Source organism: Apodemus sylvaticus, chromosome 10 (assembly GCF_947179515.1).
Source record: "Apodemus sylvaticus chromosome 10, mApoSyl1.1, whole genome shotgun sequence".
NCBI classification, from domain to species: domain Eukaryota; kingdom Metazoa; phylum Chordata; class Mammalia; order Rodentia; family Muridae; genus Apodemus; species Apodemus sylvaticus.
Window position 1 is genome coordinate 34225615 of NC_067481.1, and position 25254 is coordinate 34250868.

At 46.3% G+C, this 25254-nt stretch overlaps 1 pseudogene; it reads left to right on the forward strand.

The window, feature by feature from the left end:
- Nucleotides 1-21569: 21569 nt before the first annotated feature.
- Nucleotides 21570-22206, forward strand: LOC127694809 (60S ribosomal protein L9-like; annotated as a pseudogene).
- The last annotated feature ends 3048 nt before the right edge of the window (nt 22207-25254 follow it).

Below are 25254 nucleotides of genomic sequence, written 5' to 3' on the forward strand. Positions count from 1 at the left end.
GATGAACAAACTGAGGATTGGAGAAACCAAAGGAAATAGGGGTACTGAACTGAACCCAGGCTTTTCTGGTTCCCCAATTTTAGATGGTTCCACCATGGGCTTTGGGTGGGGAGCTGCCTAGAGTATGAAATACATCAGGAATGTGGTGCCATCTACAATCCCAGAAGCGTGTCTCAGTTTACCCTACTATAAAAAGTGGGTGATGAGGCTAGGGCTCTAGCTTGGCTGGTAGAGTGCTCGTCTACCATACACAAGCCCTGGGTTTGGTCCATAGCACCCCCCAAGCATCAGGGGCTGTGGTGAGCATCAGTGGTCCCAGCCCTTGGGATGTGGCAACAGGAGTATCAGGAGTCCCAGGCCATCTTCATCTACTAAGCCTGGCCAGCCTGGGCTACAAGAGACCTTAAGGGGAAAAGAAAGAGAAAGTTAATGTGTAGTCCAGAAGACAGAAGACACCAGGGTCATCTTCCAGAAAGAATGGTAAGAACTGGCCCTCAACGATAAGGTGAATGCAGTCTTCCCACCGGAAGACTCACTGAGATGAGGAGATAACATCAGGAGAGCAGATGGTCACTGCCCTCTCAGGACTACTGTGGCTCAGCTGAGCCCTCCATGGGGTTTTTGAGGCCAGTTTGTTGACTAAAAGAATGAAGCAACATTCATGGGTGAACTGCTGTCCCCAGCTCTCCCAGATCTCTATCATTTCTCAGAGGGAGAATGCCAATGTCTTACTGCTTGCCACCCCAACTGCTACCTCCTCCACACCCCACCTGCACCGCTATCGCATCCCCCCACCTCACTCCACCCCCCTACTCCTCCCCCTACAAGCCCATCCATTCCCCACACCATACCCCATCCCCCATTTTCTACCCCATCCCCACACCCCCCCCCCCACCTCAGGCCAGGGTTTCAGAACAGAAATGCAAAACTCTTAAGTTCTCTGAGGTCCCGGCACAAGGTAAAATCCTGTAAGACCCTGCTTCTCTGAAGCAATCGGCCAACCTAGCCCCAAAAAGGACATATTTTTCCAATGTTCTCCTATCCTGGGATGTGGAGGAACATGTGGACAAAACAAATGGATTCGTTTTTTAATAAGGTTGGAAAGGCACACCAAATATTTCGCTTCCCCAAGGTATCTCCATCCCTCCAGCTGTGCCGGCTTCTCAGCTGGGTCTCAAAACCCAAGTTCAGGACACCCGGACAAGTAATTCTAACCAGCAGTGCCAGGAAAATATTAACATTTTAAAAATAATAATAATAAAGCAGAGGTTTGTTTATTTTTAAGTATGTGTATATCTTTCTAGAACATCTTTCACACCAAAGAACACGGGACAGTTCTCTCACCTGACCTGGATTAGCCATTTTCAAGCCAAATCAACTCCTCGAGGAGGATCTTGCTTCATTCAACCTTTGAGGCAGATTTTCAAGCATTCCATCTCCTGAGGGATATGAACTGGTTCTATTTTGAAGATGGTGGGGGCGTTGCGCTGGGATGACGCCATTGTGGCGAGCAAAGTCTGCAGAGCTTTGGGCCTAAAACCACTCCCCACCCTAGACAGCCAGCTCTCCAGATGGGGCAGCCAAAGGCCTGTTGCCTCCTGCCCAGGGGTCGCAGAAGGAGACCCCAGAGAGCTGTAGGGTTAACCAAGCAGCCATAAACGTCGCCTCCTCGCTTAGCCTTCAAAGGCCCCAGGGAGGGCAAACAAACCACATAAATCCTTATCCGAGCTCCTTACAACTGCCCTGGGAGGCAGCTCAAGAAGGGCCTGGTGGTGACTCTGTACAGAGGATTAAAAATGATTTCGGCAGCACCAAGAGACAGGGATAGATGGCTTTTATTTTCCTTCTTTTTCTCCCCTCATTTCTTTCCCTTCACCACCCTTGACTCCATAAGAATGAATGTTTGTTTTGGGCCACCGAACAGCTCCATGGTGAGAACCCTTGGTGCTTCAATTAGCTTCATCCTTTCCACTGCAGGGAGCTACTCCCTGACCGACCATCCAAAGAAACACAAACCTCGGGCTGCGTTTTTTGGACCAAGTCGTCCTTCTTTTTAAAACGTCAGCCCTTGTCCTAGGTTGAGGGTGAAGAGGCAAGTGTCAAAGCCAGGAAACTCAGGAAGGAGGTAGTCCATTGTAGACGCTGACCTTTGAACTATACAGTGTGAGTCATGGAAGGTAGTGCCCACCCTGCTGAGAACCTTTCAGTAGTGTGTATACCTTGGCCCCACAGACTTTCTGTACTTCCAAGCAGATATGCAAGGTCACAGAGCTCCTGTCAGTTCCTTCCTTAAGCAAGCCACCCGCCCTCCCCTGCCTCAGCACCCCCACCCCCCACCCCTGACAGCTTTCCAGAGCCACCCAGAACCACCCAAGCTCGCAGAGCACAAATACAAAGCACCTTGTATATACTTTGACCACAGAAGTCTCACCAGACTTCTCTGAGGTCTCACCAAGTGGACTTCACAGATGAGGAAACCAAGACATAGAGAGGTGATGTCACCCAGCAGGGATAAAAGTCCTGTAGCCGGTGAGGAGTGGATGAGATAATGTCTGTAGCATCCTTAGCTCTCACTGACAGAGTTCACCACCTCTGGAAGCTGTCCTTGACACCTGCCCCTCACCCTGCCCAACCCCCATACGCCTCCCGACCACCCTGGCCAGTCCCCTCATCTCAGAAGCTCCTCAAGGGCAAAGATAAGCCATGTTTCCACAGTGCCATCCAGGAACAAAAGAACAAGTGAGACCGTGTGACCAAAAATTAGAAGACAATATGTGCAAAGAAGTAGAAAGAGGAGGGGAAGGAGGAGGAAGAGGGGAAGGAAGGAGAAAGAGGGAGGAGGGGGAGGATGGAGAGGAGGGAGAAAAGGAGGGGGAAGAGAAGAAGAAAGTAAAATAAAAAGGAGAAAAGCAATAGAAAAAATAAACACTAACACCAAATGACCTGTACTAATGATTTAAAAATCCCAAATTTCCTGGAGGAGCCTAGAATTAAGTGCAAAAAAAATGTACAGAAGAGGAACAAGGAATAGAGTCATCCTCTTTAAAATCCCAGCTCTCAGCCCAGTTCACAGGCTTCACAGACTGCCTTAGAACACCCGTGAAGGTGTTCTACACATTACAGAAGGAGTCCTGCGAGGCAGCCACGCTAATACTAACAAATACCCCTCTAACCCTACAGGCTATGGAAACCATAACCAAACCCATCTGCACACACATACACACACACACACACACACACACCTCTCTGTACATACACACATACCTATACATACACAGGCCTGTACACACAAATATATACATACATACACTCATACACATACAGCTGTACATACACACCTATATACATACCCATACACACACATACACACACATACACACACACACATACCTCTCTGTACATACACACATACTTATACACACACAGACCTGTACACACAAATATATACATACATACACTCATATACAAACTCATACACACATAGCTGTACATACACACCTATACACATACCCAAACACACACACACACACACATACACACACACACACTACACCAGAAAATCCATCTCTCCTCACCAACAGAGCACCCACCTCATGTAACATTTCTTATGAAACTCCAATAAAAATATAAATGTTTTGTTTTTAATTTTTATTTATTTATTTTTAATTTATTTACATTTCAAGTGTTATCCCCTTACCTGGTTTCCCCCACCAGTCCTGGAAACTCCCTATCCCATCTCCCCTCCCCCTGCTTCTATGAGGGTGTTTCCCACCCACCCACCCAACCACTCCCACCTCCCCACCCTCAATTCCCCTACACTGGGGCATCTATCAAAACTTCATAGGACCAAGGACCTCTCCTTCCATTCCTGACAAGACCATCCTCTGCTACATATGCAGCCAGAGCCATAGATACTCCTTAGTTGGTGGCTTAGTCCCTGGGAGCTCTGGGGGGAGGGGGGAGGTCTGGTTGGTTGATACTGTTGTTCTTTCTTTGGGGTTGCAAATCCCTTTAGCTCCTTCAGTCCTTTCTCTAACTCCTCCATTGGGGACCCCATGCTCAGTCCAATGGCTGGTTTCAAGCATCCAACTCTGAATTTGTAAGGCTCTGGCAGGACCTCTCAGGAGATTATTTTGTTTTAAGACAAGATCTTTCTATGTAGCCCTAGATGGCCTGAAACGTATTATGTAGACCAGGCTGGCCACAAACTCAAAGAGATCTTCTTGCCTCTACCTCCTGGGTTGGGTGCTGGGATTAAGGGCGCATGACATCACATTTCTGCAATATAAAAAGATCTTAATGATCAGCTAGCTGTTGAGGCAAGGCTGTAGGAAGCAGGTGTGAAGAAATGAGATAGTTTATTACCATAACAATAACACTAGTCTGGATGTGTGTCTGAACCCCCACAGAATGTCCAGGGAGGTATGTGTCCTTGGAAGAAAGATATTGACTCATTCCACGAATGCTTCTGGAATCTTTGTCCTGTGCCTGGCACTGTTCTAGGGAGAGAGACTGCAACAGCCAACCAGACAGCATACCTTGTCCTCAGGGAGTTGACCCGTTGGCATGCCTGAAACTTGAAAAACTCAATACTGTGAACTTAGTAATGGTAGCAAAAGATAACATAAGCTAAAGAATGTGCAGGTTGGCCCAAAGCTACTCAGTTAGTGGGAGACAAAGATAGTAAGGGAAAGGGAAAGTCTGTAGGAGGGAACAAGTGAGGGTCTAGAACCTCTGGAGGATAGGAGCAATGAGGCTGTGTGTTTCTAAGAAGCAGGAATGGAAAGATGCTTCCAGAAGGTCTGGCCACTAACCTGATCGCGACACACACACACACACACACACCACCTCCGCCACCGCCACTGCCAAGTTACCTTCACTACAAAAATTTCACCCTGAAACACAGTAGTGAGATAGGTAAAGAATGCCCAACATCCTGGGAGCCAACAGGTACATATGAACCTAAGCAGCATCTTGGTCCCGTGCATCCTCAGGGAGACCCTCTCATCCCTGGGTTACAATGGAACGAGGAACAGTAGCCTAAGGCAAATGCTCTCTTTAGTTCTCATTAGGAGGGTCAAATGATTGGCGTCAAACCTTCCTCCTGCTTGGAATTTTCTCCTGGCCGACTCATTCTCCTCTTTAGAGCTGCAGATGAACCATGGCTCTTGGTCTGTTCGCTATGGGGCCGTGTTAGGCACCATCTCTCTTAATCCCCTCACTCAGAACCCTGAGAGATGTGTTTGCCTCGTGGGTTGCTACTGAAGAAGGGCTGAGTTGGGATTTGGTGTCTAGACTCTACGCACTTAACCACGGCATCATACTAGGGCCCCTAGATCTTACAAGCAGTGCTTTCTACACACTCCTCTACACCAAGCAGTGGTCAACTGCGCCTCGTTCAAGCACTCACTGTGGTTGACCTACTAGAACCTGTTGCACCCTCATCCTTCCATCCTTTCTCTGGGTGCTTTCATGACCCCAAGCCCTTTTTCTTCTGCCCTGGATCTACCACATTTCTCAAGGTCACCTCTGCTCCTCTTCTCTCCCCACATCTTTCTGCAGCCTCTCTGTCCTTTGCCCATCTCCATCTCCTCTGGATTATTGAGTTCACATTCACCATCAGTAATCCATGGAGAAAAGTGTCTACCTTTTCTCTGTGGCTATCACATAAATGGTTCAGGCCAGTAGGAGCATCTGAAATAGAATGATCCTCCAAGATTCTCAGCCTCTTAGGAAAGGGACAAGACCAGCAATAGATAACTCAGCGTTACCCAAAATCCAGAGTACCCAACCCACAGGCAAGTTCTAGCTGTGTCTGTGTCTCTTTCATGTCCTGGGCATGTGTGTGCCCCTGTGTGTGCGCCTACAGTGTGTGCAAACGCAATGACTGCTCACAGAATGGGGCCAAACAAGGAGCAGCGGAAGAACTTGGGTTCTGGGGTCAGAATGGTCGAGCCCAAATCACCAACTATGTGGCTTGAGTTAATGAACTCGATGCCTCAGTTTCCCTGCTTGTACAAATGAGAACCAAAGTAATGCCTTCCTCTTAAAGTGATTCTGAGAATTAAGTGAGCTTATATATCAAATTCTCCACCATGCTGAGTGCCTGGAACATAAAATGTACCCAATAAATGTCAGCTCTGATCAATAATAACCGTTATTAGACAGAAAAAAAGGGAAGCTCCTTGGCTCTACTACCCAGGTTTTTATTTTATTCTCTCCTTTCCCCTTTCCCTCCCCCTCCCCCTTTTCCTCCCCTTTTCCCCATCCCTCTACTTTCTCTCTCTCTCTTTCTCTCTCCCTCTCTCTCTCTCTCTCGTTCTCTCTCTCTCTCTCTCTCTTACTCTCTCTCTCTCTCTCTCTCTTTCTCTCTCTCTCTCTCTCTAAGTTTGTGCATGACTTGCATGTTACTACAGGAGCCCATGGAAACCAAAAACATCAAACCTTCTTGGAGCTGGAGTTATGGACAGTTGTGAGCCACCTGAAGAAGGTGCTAGGAACTGAATCCGGGTCCTCAGCAAGAATAGTACATGCTTTTAACCATGGGTCTCTTGTCCAGCCCCTAGTTATTGTTGTTGTTGGTGTGTGTGTGTGTGTGTGTGTGTGTGTGTGTGTGTGTATGTGTGTGTGTGTTGTGTATGTGTGTGTGAAGTCATAGCCATATACCAATTTGAGACATTACCACTTGACTAGTCCGTCCTCAACAGTGTTACTTCTATCTAGTTTATAGCTGAACAGAGCTCTTACTGACTGCAGTGTGTGCTATTTGATGCTTTCTTGCCACCAACCTTTGAACACATTGCTGTCACTTTTCCTGTGTGTGGAGGGGAAAAGGGAGCCTAGTTGTCCAAGTAAGATGAACACTGACAGCTAAGAGCCTGAGCTCCTCCTTCAATGGACATGGCCTGCTGGCTGCTGTGTGCCCCTCCTTAACACAGCCAGCTCCCCCCCCCCCCCCGCCCAGTTTATGTCTCCCAGTGGGGCAGTAATTTTCTCTCAAAGCCAAAAGGCTTTGTTTTAATATGGTGCCTATGTGGTAATAGAGTGCATTGCAGTGGGTGTTCTCTCTGAGGGTCAACGTTGAATTTAGTTTCAAAATAAACAAGGCTGTGCTCATCTGTCTTCCAAAAGTTGTGTGTGGGATTGAGAAAGAGAGAGGACAGACTCTGAATAAGGAGAAAGTCCAAGAAAAAGCCTGAGAAGAGTTGGGAGTCCTGGAAGGAGGAAGAGAATAGGATACAGTATTCTCCACAGACAAACCAAACCTGTATCCCATCTTCCTGGGTAGTGTCACAAAGAACCAAGGAGCGGTTCTGCTCCAGAATTCGGCACGTACACCAGTGAGCTGTGTTCCTGACGTCATCTCATTTCCTTTCCACAGAGAGCCACCAGAAGAGCTGTAACAGTGCCCACCTGACAGATGACAACTCTGAGGACAAAACAAATGGAGTAGCCTACCCTAAAGTGCACAGCTATTGTGTTTGTGACACTGGATGAGAACCTTATTTTTCTGATCATATTGGCCATGCTCTATCCTGTATCCTGATCAGCAACAGATCACGTATATCATACATGAGAAGCACACTTGTGATAATACATTCCAAACCAAGAATGGGTAAAGAGCTTGACCCATATTGTAACAAAATCAGGTAGTGTTTCATATTGACCCTGCCTAGACTGTGTTTCAGAATAAGGGATTACCTTGTGGGATAAGGCCAAGGCAAGAGACAGCCATATTTGTGAGTAGTGAGATGTGTCATTCAGAATAGACTTGGGAAGCAGGATCCACTTTAGAGTTTTAGAGAGAGAGAAGGTTGACAAGGACCCTATAGTTAGGAGTCTAGAATACTGGGTCACCATTCAGAGATCAAAGAAAGCTTTGAGTCTTGTTACATGCTGGACAGAGGCAGCAATGGGTCAGGAGCCTTGTGCCATAGGTTATCACAGCCACGACCAAAGTCCATAAGCAGTAGGACTTCCAGCACATAAAGTCTGACAATATTCTACACTCCTTAAGACAGGAGAGAAGGGCTGCTTGCCTGTGAATATCCTTCTTGCTTTATGATGTGAGCATCCTCATCTAAACACAGTCTGGCTCAAGCAAAACAGGAAGTCGGGAGCAGCCTGGAGTCTCTCTCCCACAGAACAGAAGCATAAAAGAGACATGGAAACTCCAGGACTAATCCAACAACATGGGCACCATGCTTCTGGCATTAGGGTTGCATAAGGACTTAAAAGCCAGTCCTTTGTCACATCAAGCCTTTGACGTAGCTTGGGGCTCCTTGATGTATTTATTATTCATGGCCTCACTCACCCCCACGGAAATAATGAACGGAGGAATAAATATCGGGTCACAAGGAGAGTAATGACTGATGACTGTGTGTGTGAGCAGCGAGGAGACCCTGATGAGCAGCCCAGGGAACCCGAAGTCAACTCTTATTAAAGCGCAGTAATCCATATTAATATGACAGTGCAGAATGACTCTGAGGGAGCTATTAGGGGCCATTATGAAAATCACATTCATTTGCAAAATGAGGAACATACCAAAATGTGAGCTGTTGCAGCTCTTCCAGCTGAATTACACATTAAGCATGCAGACTTCCCCTTCTAACATTTTGAAATGGTTTAATATGCACTCGAGCTGGCCAGAGAGCGTGGAGAGTCTAAGACTAACCCACAGGTGATGCCTGGCAAATTGAGAACCAATTTCCAAGGCGACATTCAGCCCTGTAGGGGACTTGATGGATTGCATGTGACTGCACTTTGGGACTTCTCCTGGGAGGGCAGGGCTTGACACTGAGAATCAACTCTCAGCCCCAGGTGGCTGCCTCCAAGAAGACCTTCCTACCCCATTCCCTCCCGAGACTGGTGGATGGACCACAGAAGATGGACCTTTGTCGTACTGGCCTTATGAGCATCCATCCCTTTTCTGGTAACAGTTGTCTGCGTTTCTCTGGAAACAACCCTTCCCTATTCTTAGTCCAGGCCACAACAGCTAAGCTAACTCACATTCAGGGAGCTCCTGCCAGGCCCTGCCCTAAACACTTCAACATGCGAACTCATTCAGCCCTTATAGAGGCTCTGTGATATGGGTGCTACCAACATACCCTTCTGAGAATTGTCTCTGCTAGACTGCCTCTAAACATGTTCTCTTAATGGTAGAATCAAGATTCCAGCCTGCAGGATGAAGAGATGGCTCAGCAGTTAAGAGCACTAACTGCTCTTCCAGAGAACCTGAGTTCAATCCCCAGCAACCACATGGTGGCTCACAACCATCTGTAACAGGGATCTGATGCCCTCTTCTGGTGTGTCTGAAGAGAGTGACAGTGTACTCACATTCAAAAATAAATAAATAAATCTTAAAAAAAAAATAAAGATTCCAGCCTGGATCCATGGCCCTAACCACTAGCAACTGTAGCCACCCTGCCTTCTGCCCCATCTCCAGGAATAAGCTGTGAACTAGGCCCAGCCTGCCCTAAGATCATGGATACCCTTCTGCACCCACACTTGCCTCACATGGACATGCCACCCAAGCTAGAACAAATGCAAACAAGCAGTGCAAACCCAAGGATACATGCTAAACAAGCAGAAACAGCCTCGTGTCTGATTCTTCTGGGTTTGCACCTGAGACAGGGGAGTCTTGAGTGTTTGAGAAGCAGCAGTTAGAGAGAACCTGAGAACGGAAGCACCGCAGGAAAGATCAGAGCTGAAGAGAGTTCAACAACACTAGAACCCCTGAAGGTGTCTCTTCTGAACTAACCATTTCTCCTTCTATATCATCAGGTTGGATTTGCATTTTCTGTATTCATCTTACAGATGGTCTTAGTGCAAAGAGTAAGTGTTCCTGTAAGAACAATACTCTCCACTCAGGTGGGCAATGCACAATGGACAAAAGCTGTCCAAACCTTTACTTCACCATCTCATCCATCCAATCAACAAATGAGCATTTGCTGTTCATCTAAACATAGCCACAGGTATAAGCCAAGGTTATCCCTCCACCTCCCCCACTCCTACCAACATTGCTTTTTAGGTCTAGATCCCATAAACTCCTATCTAACTGTCTTGTAGCACTTACTTGTAATAATAGCATCTGCTTATCCATAACAGCAGACGGTAAGCTCCTCTGAATTAGAGATTCATTTATCCCCCCACCCCAAATCTAGATGTCTATGTATATGATGAGGATCAATCTTTATAGTCAACTTGGCAGAATTTAGAATCACCAAGGAGGCGTATCTCCAAGCAGGTCTGTTGAGGATGCTTCCAGAGTCATTTCAGAAAAGACCCACCTTGAATGTGGGCGGCGTCATCCCGTAGGCCTGGGGTTTCAGACTGAATAAACAGGAGACAGTGATCTGGGTAGAAGCAGTCCTCTCTCTATCTGCTGACTGCAGAAGGAGCAGCTGCCTTATGTTTCTGATGCTGTGGCTAGAGCCCACTCTTGGCACCAGCCTTTCACCACCATGATGGGCTGTATCCTCAGATCATACACTGCCGCTGCCGCCACCGCTGCCACCACCACCACCACCACCCAAAAATAAAACAACAGCAACAACAACAATAACAACCACAAAACCCTTCCTCCTGTAACGTGCTTTTGGAAGATATTTGGCTACAGCAACAAGAACATGTAACTGTTATAAACATAGTTGAACAATGCTTTCCATACCCTGGTCACCATGACTCCGCTTACTGAAAGTGATTCAAGCTGACTTATACAAAAGTGGGATTTCTGGAAGGAAGCACCCAGAAGACCCTCTGCAAGGCTGGAGAAGCCACTGAGAAAACAAATGAGCCTGCTCTTGAAGAGCCGTGCATTGAGACACCACCCAGACCACTCTTGACAGCGTTGGGTCATGTGTTGATGGCACCACCCCTACATGCCAGAAAGCAGTTCTCAGGCCGTCCTGCCTCACTAGCCCACATTCTAAGACTCCTGCAGGACCTTGAAGTAGCTGAGCCCAGTGCCTTAAGAAGCAAACCAAATGGTTTGGCTTCCTAGGCATGTTGCAGAGAGAGTATAACCTAACTCTCCTAGAGCTCTCACCCTGTGGCAGCTTCCATGAACATTTCTTAGTATTCACAAAGTGACAATGTTGAAAAGCAAATATTAGAATAAATTAAATAAAAAAATAATGATCAAAATAAGCATAGTCTTTCCCCTCATAAAGCTATGGACTAGGAAAGGAACATTATTAACTGGATGCCCTAGGAAGAAACATATATCCCAGCCGTAAGAGGCACGGTGAAGAAGATAACATGATCTTGGTGTTGTCAAATGGTATTGCTTTCCATCTCTAGAGCTGGGTAACAAACAGTCCCTGGTGATGCTGACAGACAGAGCAGCTCCAACTCAGGCTCTGGTAACCAGTGGAGTCAAAACCATAGCTGGTAACTTAGGCTGACTGCTCTCCAGGCCCCTTGCTGTGGCTTCTCGGCTAGAGAAGACTTCTCCATCAGACTGGGATGATTCTCCGGAGTAAACATTTTAAGAGATCCAGGTGGAAGATGAGCTGCCCAGTGTCCCTCTGTCATCATCCCAGGGTCAGGATTTCATTGCAGCAAGGATAGATTCAAAGAGGAGAACATGAAATTCCAGGCTGTTCCACTGGGAGACGCTTTGGAGATGAGCGGTCACAAGGGGGGTATACAGAGGAAAGGATTGTCCTCTGTGAGGAGCGAGAAAGATTTCCAAGAAGACAGCATCAGCCTGAGAGCTGAGAGAGAAACAGGAGTTAATACGATAAAGAAACCTGCTCTAGACTGTTCTGTGCATAGTGCGTGCTTGTATGCCTGTTTGTGTGTTCATGCATGTGCAGATGCAGGTGGAGATCAGAGGTCAATGTACATGCAAAGGCCCTGGGAATAGCAAGAAGCACAGTATCTTCAAACACAGAGAGGCAGCACAGATTTCAGATGTTCAAACACTAAGGCCACATGTGAGTAAACAGAGGAGAGACTGGCTGGGTACCAGTTCTGAAAAATGAGCTACTGGCTACTTTTTTTCTTTATCTTAATAGAAATACTTTAAAGTAGTAGTTGGGAAATACTGAGTTCAGAATAAATGAGTTCAGTCATTCTAGGAATATTTGGACATTGACATGGGCCAGAAGTCATAAGAGCTGTTACTCAAATCAGTGCGATGGGCATGTCTGGAGATGAAGGACAAGATGGCACCAGGTGTGGCCATTTGGGAGGAAAGAGCAATTTCAGGAAAGGACCACAGTGGGTACAAAGGCCCTGTGGTGAAAATAAGCATAGTGTGCTCTAGGAAGAAAGGAAAGAAAAGCCAACATACCAAGAGCACTGCTGTCTCTGTAGGGCAGAGCTTGAAACCGGCTTTCTACAATCAGCAGGCATGCCAGCAGGACTTTCCTATCAGAGGAGCACATCACCAGGGCTGCAGCTTCGATGACTCTGGGATGTTTCTTCTCAGGAGAATGTCCGGAATGCTCTTTCTCTCTGGCCTGGCTCTGCCTGTCCTCAGCGATGAGAATCGCCTGTCATCATCTACTTCCTAAAGCTCAACAAACCCCAAGGAAGCAATTTGGCAGAATGTTCAAAGAACCTTAAAGATACCCGCACTCTTTGACTCAGTGAATCCCTCTTGAGGGATCCAGCCCAAGGAATTTATCACAGATATGGAAGAAGCTTTATCACACGAAGGAGTTCAAGGCAGCAGCACGATCCACAAGGAGGAGAAAGCGCTAATAAATCCAATATTCAGATGTAGAGGCAAGATTAAATCAGTTAGAATGCACCTCCTAGACGTGGCACTAAAACCCAGTTTGTCGAGACCAAAATAGCATCAGGAAATGCTTGCCTTATTGTGGTAAGATTAAAGACAAAAACTGCAAAATAGTCTAGATTTGAGTCCTGCAGCCATCTTAAAAAATGACATGTATGAAAAATAGAGTAAGCATTTTTAGAAAGAAATTGCAAATGCTTAATTTTTTTCTTCCTTGTGATCCTTCTACTTTCTATAATAAGCATTATTATTTTAAAGATAGAAAATATGGGGGTCCCCCCAAACAAAGTCTGTGTAGTCGTTGCTGGCCGTGAGCTAACAGAGATACTCCTGCTTCTGTTCCTTGAGATTAAAGGAACAGAAGCCACTGTGCCTGGCTATAAAGAGTGTAGTCCACCATCATCTGGCCAGTCTACTCATGTGCGCGTGCCTGTAGGCATGTTTCTATGTGCACTTGCACATGTGTGTGTGCCGGTGGAAGTCAGAGGTTAACATCTGTGTCCTCTTCAGTCACTCCCCTCCCTATTTTTGAGATAAGCTCTCTCACTGAATCTGCTGTTTGCACGTGAGCAGACTGGCTAGTGAGCTTCAGGAATCCCCCTCTCCCCTTCCCCCGTCCCCTCCCCCTCTCCCCTCCCCCTCTCCCCTTCCCCTGTCCCCTCCCCCTCCCCCCATCACTACACTGGCTTTTTCACATGGGTGCTGGGAATAAAATTCAGATCCTCACATTTGTAGGCAAGCGCTCTACTTATTAGGCCCCTTGATTTTCTTTTCACTGCCAATATTTTTTAAGAAGAAAAGCCAATGTCCCAGAGAAACCAAACTTATAACCCTCCCCCTCCCAGTGACAATTGTCCCTTGACAGTAGACATATGAAGAGCATGCTCTCCTCTCTGCTCTTCTTCTCCATGATGAAGGAAGCTTGAGAGAGAGAGGACCGCCTTCCTCTGCTCTCATCTCAACCCTACCCATGCTTCCCTCATCCTCGTCTGGTCACCCACAGGTCGATCGTGCCCTCGCCCACTCCCCTCCTCTCCTTCTCCATGGGAAGCACCACCATGTCTCTCTGCATAACACAGGTCATGTGCCAAACACACCTGGCCTGACAGTGCACTGCAGAGTCAAACTAAGTCCCACTTCTCCCATGGCACATTTAGTTCCTGTTGGAAATTTCCATCTTTCCAGACTGTCACACCTTGACCTCAGCCTGGTGTTGTGCAATAAACTAGTGTTTCCTGAACGGATGGATGAATGGACAGACGGATGGATGGATGGATGGATGGATGGACACATAGATGGAGGGAATAGATAAATGGATAGATTGATTAATGACTATTTGAATAAGATCAGAGGCAAAGCAACACCTAAGAAATGTCTCAGTCCATCTCTCCCTAGAAGTACCTGTTCTCTGAGGGAGGAGCTGAGGGAGCTGCCTGTCTCTAAGCTCCTCACTGCCATCCCACCTACCCACACTAACTTTACCTTCTCCCTCAGTCAAGATTCCGAGCCAGACCAGGGGCATTCACTAAGGAACTCTGCTCACACACCAGCCTACTCAAGAAAGGACTCTTTTGTCTCCTTCCCCATGGGGATCCTATAAATTATGAGCTCAGTCTGAGACTGAGGTTGGAATAGAGAGGTCTTAGCTCACCCCTACAAGCGCTCTCTGTGGAAGCAGAGGTTGGCCCTGGGTTGAGTGTACGCATGCCATGAGGTATGTGTCTGTTTTAGAAAATGACTGTCTCCCTGTACAAACAAAGGCTAGGACATTCTCCTCTGCCATTTCTAGAACCTGCCTCCGGATGCTCTTCTCTTTCTGATGAGAAACACCCTCCTTGGGGATAAATCAGGTCCTTCTTCTTTTGTCTGCTCAGAACCAAGAGCAGGATGGATCCTGAGCTGCAGCTTTATTAAGGGAGTGAATGACTCCCCAGGATAAATAAAGCCTCCCACACCCATGCCCTGCTGGCTTCCAATGATCAATTTCCAGACAGCACCTGCTTCTGCCTTATGCCAGCTTCCTATGGCTAATGCAACAAATTGCCACAGATTTGGTGGCCTAAAACCACAGATCTTGCAGTTCTAGAGGCTAGGGGTCTAAAGTGAAAGGGGTTTCTTACTTCCAATTTGGGGAGATGGCAGACATTCCTTGGTTTGTAGATGTCCCCACCCCACTCCACCCCCACCCTCAGCCCCCACCCCACCCAACCCCCATCTCCACAAGGCACTTCCTATTCTTGCTGCATGCCCCTTACAGGGTGGTGCTTACCATTGGATTTGGAACACACCAGAACAACCCAGAATATGAGTTCATCTCGCGACCCCTTAGCTTGATTGTATTTGCAAAGAACTTATTTCCCAAAAAGCTTCCGTGCCTAGGAGCTCTGGGATCAGAAAGTATCCGTATTTGGGGAAAGCTAGTTGAGTTACAGTGTGTCATGGTTTGCTTTCTATTGCCACGGCCAAAAGCAGCAAGGCGGGGAAAGGGCTTCTTTCATCTTATACTTCTAGGTAACAGTTCACCACGGAGGAACGTCAGGGCAGACGTTCAAGGCAGGAACCTGGAGGCAGCAACTAAAGCAGAGAGCACGGAAGAGTGCTGCTTACGCTCTTTGCTTCATTTTTCAATCCCTTTCTTTATTATATGACCCAAGACCACCTGCCCAGGGGCAGCAGCATGCACCATAGACCCTCCTCCGACATCAACCCTTAATCAAGAAAATACCCTACAGGCTAATAAAACGGAGTCAGTTTCTCAGTTGAGGTTTGTTGTTCCCAGATGATCCTAGTTTGTATCAAGTCAATAGATTAAAAAAAAAAACCTAACAAATATATAACGCAACACAGTAATCATCCTTTTTGTTATAGAAGGCACAACATATTGTCAAATAGCCTAGTACCTAACATAAAAGCCTTCTTATCAAGTATGGAGAGATGGGATGGGTCTGGACAACACATTTGATAATTTAGTGCCTATTGATAAAACATCATAGAGCTATTTTTTATTATTTGCTTTATTTTATATGTGAGTATTTTGCTCAGATGCATATCTATGAACCACCTGCATGCCTGGTACTCTTAGAGGTCGACAGAGGGCATCAGATCTCCCACACACACATACCCAACACTAGAGTTATGGGTAGTTGAGAGTATTCGTGTATGTGCTGAGAATCAAACCTGGGTCCTCTGTAAGAACAAGTGCCTTACCCACTGAGCCACCTCTTCAGCTGGGGGAAGCTATTTTATACTCAAGCTTTGTTATTTTCTGCTGTCTCCTAAGACTGGTGCTCCCGGGATCAGGGATCACATTAAGTGTGGAGAGCGGGTGTGGCGGCCATCCCAAGATGGCGGCCATCCCAAGATGGCGGCCATCCCAAGATGGCGGCCATCCCAAGATGGCGGCCATCCCAAGATGGCGGCCATCCCAAGATGGCGGCCATCCCAAGATGGCGGCCATCCCAAGATGGCGGCCATCCCAAGATGGCGGCCATCCCAAGATGGCGGCCATCCCAAGATGGCGGCCATCCCAAGATGGCGGCCATCCCAAGATGGCGCCCAGGCTGGCTGCCAGGTCGCATGACTCAACCCTGCATCCTGTTGTTCCCCTTTAAGAGTCATGTATGCACTGGAGAAGTGCATATGCACCCTTTGACGTCATATCAGGCCACTCAGGGCCATCGTCTCGATCCAATCATGATCCCCTTTGTGGCGGTAGCTGATTGGTGCAGGCTTGGATATAACTGGGGCAGCAGGCTAGGATCGGGGGCTTCCTGATGTAAGGTTTCCTGAATAAACTGCTTTGAGAAGAGTCTCCCGTGTCGTCTCCCTTATTCTGCTGGACGGATAATGGCGGTGACAATTAAGTCTCTCCATCATTTTCCTGTTACCTGTCTTTATACCAGAGAAGCTGTCTGAACAGAAAACCAATGACTTTGGGCAGTGACCTTGCTATATCAAGCACTCCAAGAGCTGTAATCTATGTGGGTTAAATGCAATCAAATCAGTTTAACCCAGCACCAAGAACCTTGATTTGATTTTTCTTTTGCACCCAAATCTTACACATTTCCCTGAATAAAACAGCCCCCCTCTTAAGCTGGTCCTGATGGACTAATCCTGTAATTCCAGCTACTTTTGAGGCTGAGAAAGGAAGATGGTAAGTTCAAAGCTAGCCTGAGCAACTTCTTGAGACCCCGCTGTAAAGAAATTTTAAGAATTTAAGCGTTGTGCCCGGGCATACTGACATACCTCAAGCATGACATCCACCATTTAGAAAGGTAAAGCTGGAGAATGAGGAGTTCAAGGCCAGCCCTGGGTACATAGCAAATTTGTGGCCAGCCTGGTTTAGATAGCACCCTGACTCGAAGAAAGCAAGTGGTGGCGAGGCCTAGAGATATAACTCAGGGCACTTGTCCACCATGTGCTAGCACGTTGGTCCTAATGCTGTCTGTCAGTCAGAAGTCTACTACATCCTCAAAGGCTTGTAAAGCCAGCCGACAACATGGTAACATACCTGTGCCTAGCTTCCCAGCCGTGCCTGACCCCCTCAGGAGAACAGGAGGTGACATTGCAGGAACCTATTGAAAGCCAAACCTCCACTGGAGCCAAGGCAAAGAAGTTTGTTTCAGAAGCTATGAAGAAGGGCAGGGTTCTGGAGCAAGTTCTCAGGTAAGTTCTACGCAGAGCCCTAGGGCTCAGGTGTGCACCAAGCACATGAATAATTGGCAAACCTTGGACAGTGAGCACATGGCCCTGAGCACACACAGGGCGGGGTGGGGTGGGGCGGGGCTGGGGTGGGGTGCCACAATGTTATGCCTCCGGAATCCATCTGTTTGGGCTGCTGGGATCCCAGAGCCCATGGAAAGCAGAACAAACTTAGGTCAACCCTGGTGGCTTCTTCAGCGGGAAAGCAGGCAGGCAGCTGCTGCTGCAAATTCCACCCCCTGGGAACAATACACTTTATTTTTGGAAAGAGTAGGGGAAACAAAGGAGGAGAAAGCATTGCTGACAAATACACATTTGCTTTTCTATTTATGCAAAGCCTCTACCCCTCCATCACCTCAGTTAGCAGTTGTTGCTGGCAGCCAGAGGCCACATTTATAAGTCCTCACTGGCCTGCATCCCCACAGAGAGCAGCACAGGTCAGCCTCCAGCACTTCCTATAATGTAAAGAGCTACACAAATAAGAGCAGAGTTCCCATGGGTGGCTGCTAGCCCACATGGCTGTAATTAATACTATACTATAGAGTAGTTACGCTCTCAAGAGCCTTCCCGTGTGAGAACCACCCTCCCTAGCAAGAGGGCTCTAATCAATATCGCTGAAGAAAAACACAGCACAGAAATATAGCCTCCGCCTTATTTTCTGCTCTCTGCTTGCTACTCCCTATATGATGTCCCTTTAATCATACTATCTAAAGCTGGATCTCAGTGGAAAGCCCACTAGTGGGAAAAGGAAGGGAATGGGGGGGATTGAAAATAGCGCCCTAGGGCAACAACTCTGCCCTGGTTCCCACATACTCCTCACAACCCAGCTGACCTAGTGATCCTGGCGTACAGTTATTTAATGAGTAACTGGGATGAATCTGAATGACCTAATGGTTGACTGGAACAGTAGGCTCAACTCGAAATGTCTGTTTGAGTACGTCCTTCTTCACTATGGGCACAGTCTGTTTAGCCACTCGCTCGTTTACTCTTAGGGAAAGGGCTGAAAAATCCATCTTAGTAACTGGCTCCCATCATGTGCAAAGTGTGCCAACTTGTTATCTCACATGAAGTCTCATCATAGTCCTATTTGAGATGGCATATGTGTAGTGTGTGCATATATATGTAATACATATATATTAAATATACCTACACATATGTGCTGAGAGAGGTTAAGTAGCCACTCTGGTGGCATATCATGAGTACAGAAATGTTAATGCAAACACAGGCCCGCCTGACTCCACAGAAATAAAGGCCACTCTCCCCTGCCGATTCCCAGGAGAGAGTCAGTATGTGTCAGCCTCAGTAGAAGGCAGGTTCCTTGGAGGAAACCATGACTCTGAGATTCACTCTAACTGTATTTTATTATGACAAAATCAGGGGAACCATTGGAAAAATTGCTCACAGTGAGATTGTACATATAATACTTAACACTAAGAGGCAGTCTTTTAAAAAGATGCCAGCACTGCTTGCCTTGCTCCTCTAAGTTTTCTGAAGGAGACTTGCCCAATTTACCACTGCCTGTGCTTGCTGCCATTCCCGTGGACAGTCTGACAGAAGTAATCATATCTGCTTTTCTCATAAGTCTAGAATCAAAAACTATGTATGGGCCAGGTATGGCTGTGCACAGATGTAATCCTAATACTCAAAAAGTGGAGGCAGGAAGATATGGTATTCAAGATTATCCTTACATATATAACAAGTTTGAGGCCAGACTGGAATACATGAACCCTATCTTCACACACACACACATACACACACACACACACACACAGCATTGTATAAACTAGGAGAGCTATCATCCCAGCACTACAGAGATAACGGAAAGAGAAGGCAGAAGTTCAGGATCATTCTTGACTACATAACAAATTCAAGTGCAGCCAGGGCTACAATAAGACCCTATCTTAAAAACAAAATAACAAAAAAAAAAACCCAAAACAAAACAAAAAAGGCAAAACAAAGAACTATACAAAGTACTCAATATCAAGAAATGAAAGGGTACGTAATGTCAAAAAATGTAAAGGGGTCTCGGCATGCAAGGGTCTGCATGAACAGGTCTGCTGGGAAGCAAGTCTGGCTACAGTGATGCCTATGACACCCAAGAGCCCTGGTAAATCAAAACCATGGTCTGAGGAAAGAGTTGGAGAGAATGAATTCAGACATGGAGAATTGTTCTCCCACTCGGCTAGAGTTCACATTCCTCCCACATGAAAGGCCCTGAATCAGATGGAAAGTAGCGTTCACTCAACATCCACACCCTTTGTGGCATCTGGTGGCTCCGAGAAGGAGCAGTAGGCTGCACGAGAACCTTGATTCAGCTTCGAGGGCTTAATCTTGAAAAGTTCACGACTCTGAACCACAGCCAAGGAGTTCACAGAAATGGAGTCAAGCAGAGAAGCCACCTTTCCTTCTGGATGTATCCTATCCACTCAAAGAAGCTTAAGATCCCTTCTCACATGTTGCTTGAACAACTGGCCTTGTGTCACCCAGCTCATTAGTAATGGAGCCAAGATGCAAAGTTAGGTCTTCTGACATCCCCTAGCCAACCTCAGAGAAAGTGTCTGGTTAGAGGGTCAACAGAGTATACAGAGGAAGCATTTGGTCACCATTCTCAAGAATAGTCACTGGGATTCTGAAATGAGTAAGGGACAAGGAAGAGCACAGAGGAAAGTTCCCTGGACTCTGAGAGGTTCCTGTTTAGGGTCACGGGCAAGGAGGCTAGAGATAGGTATTTATTAAATACTACCTGCACATGTTCATGAGTATTGTTCATGAGTATTTTTCTTGAAGGGCTTGGAGGATGTTGAAGAAATACTACATACAGGAGGAGTTGGGATGAGGCTGAGCAGTTCAAGACTTGCCTCACATTGGCAATGTGTATGAGGGAAGTGTACAGATTTGGGATGAAGAATGTGGGTTTAAATTCTGGGCAAGCCACTGACTAGTTCTAGGAGATGTAGAGACTGATTCACCCTCTCCAGGTCTCAGCTTCATCAAAATGTGGACAGCATGTCCCTCACAAGGCAATCACCATCATCAAATAAAACCGTATATACAGAACCCCTAGCAGAATTCTCACACAGGGTGTGGGTTTCATAAACCTTATATTGGCATCCTCACACCTCCTTCAGTCTGAGAAGTAGAAAGAATGGATTCACTCATATGAAAAACCCCAGGAGACAGCAGGCATGTAAGGAACCGTATTTCATTCAGCACGATGTGGTACAGAGCCAAGTAAGACTTTTAAAATGTTGTCTTCAACAACAAATTTGTCTTTCTGTCCAAAGGGAAACCTGATTGCCCCAGAAGGAGGGGAAGCCTTGGGCAGCATATGAGGATCTCTCTCCTTTCCTTCCCAGCTGACTGCATTGCAGTTGGAGTCTGAATAAGAGTCCCCAGATAGCCCTGAGCCAAATATAGACTTTTCTCTTTGGAATCTGAACAGTGAAATATTAGGAGAGAAAAGCAGTTAGCAACAGTAAATGAAAATTCTTGAGACAGAACAAGACCAGAAGGACCATCACAGATGAGGTGAATCGGAAGGGTCAGAAGTGATGAGGTCTAGAAAACACAGAAGACAAAGACTAAGAAAAACCATCCGTAGGAGGATTTGAAACATTGTTCAGACTGTGGAGACAGTGAGTCAGAAATTATGGAACTCTAGAATGAAGATCCCTACACTCTTGGGGCCAGCATCCCCAGCCACTCAGAAGTCCATCTGCTACAATTCCACTCTAGACTCTGTGTGACCCCCATTTTCCCAAGACCAGCTGAATGGCTTTTCCCAATTCCCACACATGTAATCTTATGACACACCTATGAATAATACTGATGGATCTCAGCTCTCACATCCAGATAAGGCGAATGAAGTCAATGTTTGTATATTTAATACACACTCTGAACTTCCTTGGATCAACCAATTCCATGAGTTTTCCCTAGTTCTTAAAAGAGATTCAAGCTCCAAAAGTAGTAAGATTTAGCTTTCACACTTCCCATAAGTTTTTACTACTTGTAGCAATGGCATGTTTTATAGTTTGGGATGTGAGGTTGTTGTAACAATGTTTAGGACTTTGTTTAGGGAGCAAAAATGATGGGGCCGCTCTTTGCCCCATCTACTGTGAGAATGAAGACCATTCTCAGCAATCAGACTGTCCGACACTCCAGAAAATGTCGACATCACTCTGAAGGGGCTCACAGTCATTGTGAAGGGCCCCAGGGGAACTCTGCGGAGGGATTTCAATCACATCAATGTAGAGCTGAGTCTTCTTGGAAAGAAGAAAAGGCTCGGGGTTGACAAATAGTGGGGTAACAAAAAGGAGCTGGCCACTGTCAGAACCATCTGCAGTCATGTTCAGAACATGATCAAGGGTGTTACACTGGGCTTCCATTGCAAGATGAGGTCCGTGTACGCTCACTTCCCATCAACGTCGTCATTCATGGGTCTTTGGCTGAAATCCGAAATTTCTTGGGTGAGAAATACATCTGCAGGGCTCGGATGAGGACAGGTGTTGCTTGTTCTGTCTCTCAAGCCCAGAAGGATGAATTAATCCTTGAAGGAAACGATATTGAACTTGTTTCAAATTCAGCAGCTCTTATTCAGCAAGCCACAACAGTTAAAAACAAGGATATCAGGAAGTTTTTGGATGGCATCTATGTGTCTGAGAAGGGAACTGTGCAGCAGGCTGATGAGTGAGGCCTCAGTTTCTAGCTCCAAAAACAAGATCCTGATCATGAATACAATTTGGGCTCTTTGAGGACAATAAAGGACTTATATATTGAAAAAAAAAAGATGGGGCCAGAGGATGCAGAGCTTGAGAATATCATTTTCTCCAATTATAAATGCTTCTGATTGATATCACTCAGGAGAACACTACAATAAAGAATGTGAATTCTGAGGGGAGACAGTGTGTGTGTCCCATTGTTATATACCACCAGTGCCTGCCACCAGACATAGAACCTAAACAAACTCTATTGAAACAATAACTTTCCAACTGTGTGGTACATGCCTATAATCCCAGTTCTCGAGTGAGGGCTAGGTGGGAAGACCCTACGTTCCTGGATAGCCTGGGCTACAAAATGTCACCCTCTTCAACAACAACTCTGAAAGAAGACAGGGAAAAGGGTTAGAGGAAGAAAGAAAGAGATAGAAGGGAGGGAGAGGAAGGGACAGAAGGGAAAGAGGAAGGGAGGAAAAGTATGGAGAAGGATAGAAGCATTAAAATCTTCCCTGCGGGTCTTCTGCTACTCTGTGACTAATGGTTGCATCTACCAAGTTCCTGGTGTGCCACCAAGGGTGAGACGCACATCTCACCCTTACATAAGAAGCTCACGGTTCCTTCAAAGGGTATCATTCATCTAATGTGAACTTTGGCCCAAGAACTTCCTGATAGACCTAAACATTTTGGAACAGTACTGCAGTTCGAGATGTTGTCTATTCAGCTTTTCCTCCTGCCTCATTAGCTGGTGTCAACCTTGCATCTGTGGCTCTCTCCATCTCCGTCAACTCCCCACCTCCCATCTTTCCCTGACATGCATTTCTCACAAAGCTGTGGTCATAAGGCTAGAAAGATACTTAAGTGGTTAAGAAAACACGTTGCTCTTGTAGGGTCCGATTCCCAACACCCACAAGGTGGTTTACAAACATCTATAATGCCAGTTCCAGAGGATCTGATGTCCTCTTCTGTCCTGTAAGGACACCACAAATGTACATGGTACACATACATACATGCATGCAGAACACTCACACATAAAATGAACATGTGCAATTTTAAATTTACATTGAGAAATTAAAGCTGTCTCCTTATCTATGTTTTGGAGAACTTAGCCACTATGAGAGAAGATTGAAGAGAGGAAGGGGAGAACCTGCTCCCTAAGTCCTTGAGTTTACAGTTGGGAGTTTCTTTCCGAAACTATGACTACAGTCAAGATGACCACACTCACACACAAATACACACATGTCTGGGAGAGAGAAGGGGGGGGGTAAAGGTTCCTCCCTCCTCTGTCATGCTGTATAGACTGCATATCTTCTGAACTCTGGCTGGCTTCAGAAAGGGCTTAAGAAATAGTAAGGCAGCATCTGAAAGCCGAGGGTCAAGGGGTCAATAGGTAACTTCTCTGTTGCTTCTCCTTTTATGAGTGCTGTGTGTCTCCCAATGGCCACGTTCTCACATGTATAGCTCCAACCAAAGGGCTGACTATCTACTGTCCCAAGGGATAGTCTAACAACCATCTCACAGAACAGAACATTGATGATCAAAATACTGAGACTAAATGGTAGCTGAATGCCCATCTGTACTGGATGGTTTCGTGTGTCAACTTGACACAAGCTGGAGTTATCACAGAGAAATGAGCCTCCCTTAAGGAATTGCCTCCATGAGATAAAGCTATAAGGCATTTTCTCAATTTATGGTCAAAGAGGGAGGGCTCAGCCCATTGTAGGTGGTGCCATCCCTGGGCTGGTGGTCCTGGGTTCTATAAGAAAGCAAACGGAACAATTCAGGGGAAGCAATCCAGTAAGCAGCACCCCTCCATGGACTCTGTTTCAGCTCCTGCTCCTGACCTGCTTGAGTTCCTGTCCTGACTTTCTTTGGTGATGAACAGCAATGTGGAAGTATAACCTGAATAAAACCTTTCCTCCCCAACTTGCTTCTTGGTCATGATGTTTTGTGCAGGAATACAAACCCTGACTAAGACACCATCCCTACATGGGACATCTAAATTACCTATTCCAAGGCTCAGGAAGCATCATGGAAGATGGTTAAGAGCAGAGAGAATAAAGAACATAGGAGCTGAAGGAAGGTGGAGCCAGGAAGAGGACCAGGGCGGAACTCTGACTTCTAGACACAACTATTACACTCTTGACCTCGCAGCAGCTGAAGATACCTGCAGAAGATCTCTATAAGATTGGACCCTTCGGCACCCTGACATGGAAGGGAGAGAGGCTCACAGGGCCCATCCTTTTTGAGAATTTATATTTGGTTAATGATTAGTAGAAGAGGAGGGAACAGTTTTTTCAGTAGTGTAGACTCAGCAAGGCACCTAGAGTCTTGTAAACAAATTGTCACACATGCTTCTGTAGACAATCAAATTCACTGGGTCACCAAAAGATAAGGTAAGAAATACTTGAAAGTAGGAAGGGCTGTAATAGGGACAGGAAGGGGGTGTTAGTAGAAGTTAAAGGGGGGCAATAGAAGCAAGAATGGGGGATAAAATGAGAGACAAATAAAAGGAGCATCAAACATGTTATGGTTTTGTAAATATGTGTGTCTCATATAAAACTCATTATGATGTATAACTAATAAATGCCAATGAAAACACTTATTAAAAAAGAACAAGTCGGGCTTATTGTTTGGGTGACTGTGACCTCCTTTGGTCACATTTCCCTTGGACCCTTACAGTCCCTGCTACTCTGACTCTGGCCCTACTATGGGCTTTTCTTCAGTTAATAGGAAAGCTAGAAATGGGGGAGCAACAGGAAAGCTAACACCTTAAAGAAAATGCAAAACCCTTGAATGTTGCTACATCCACCACAATATAGACCTTCACAACATAACCAGGATGGTCTTTCGGAAGGTTGCAAGGGGAGTCAATCTCCCAACCAAGACTTCTCATGCCAGCTTCCCATCAGTCAACTCATAGTAATCCTCAACCTAAACCAGCAGAGCCACCAACCACAGCTTGACCAGGCTGCAGAATACAAGTAAAGCAGCTGAGGCCATAAGAGTTGTCTAGCAAAGCCTTGATCAGTGAGCCATACAGGTATATATTGTTCGAGTCATCGAGGTTGAAGTGGCTTGTTGCTAGCATCT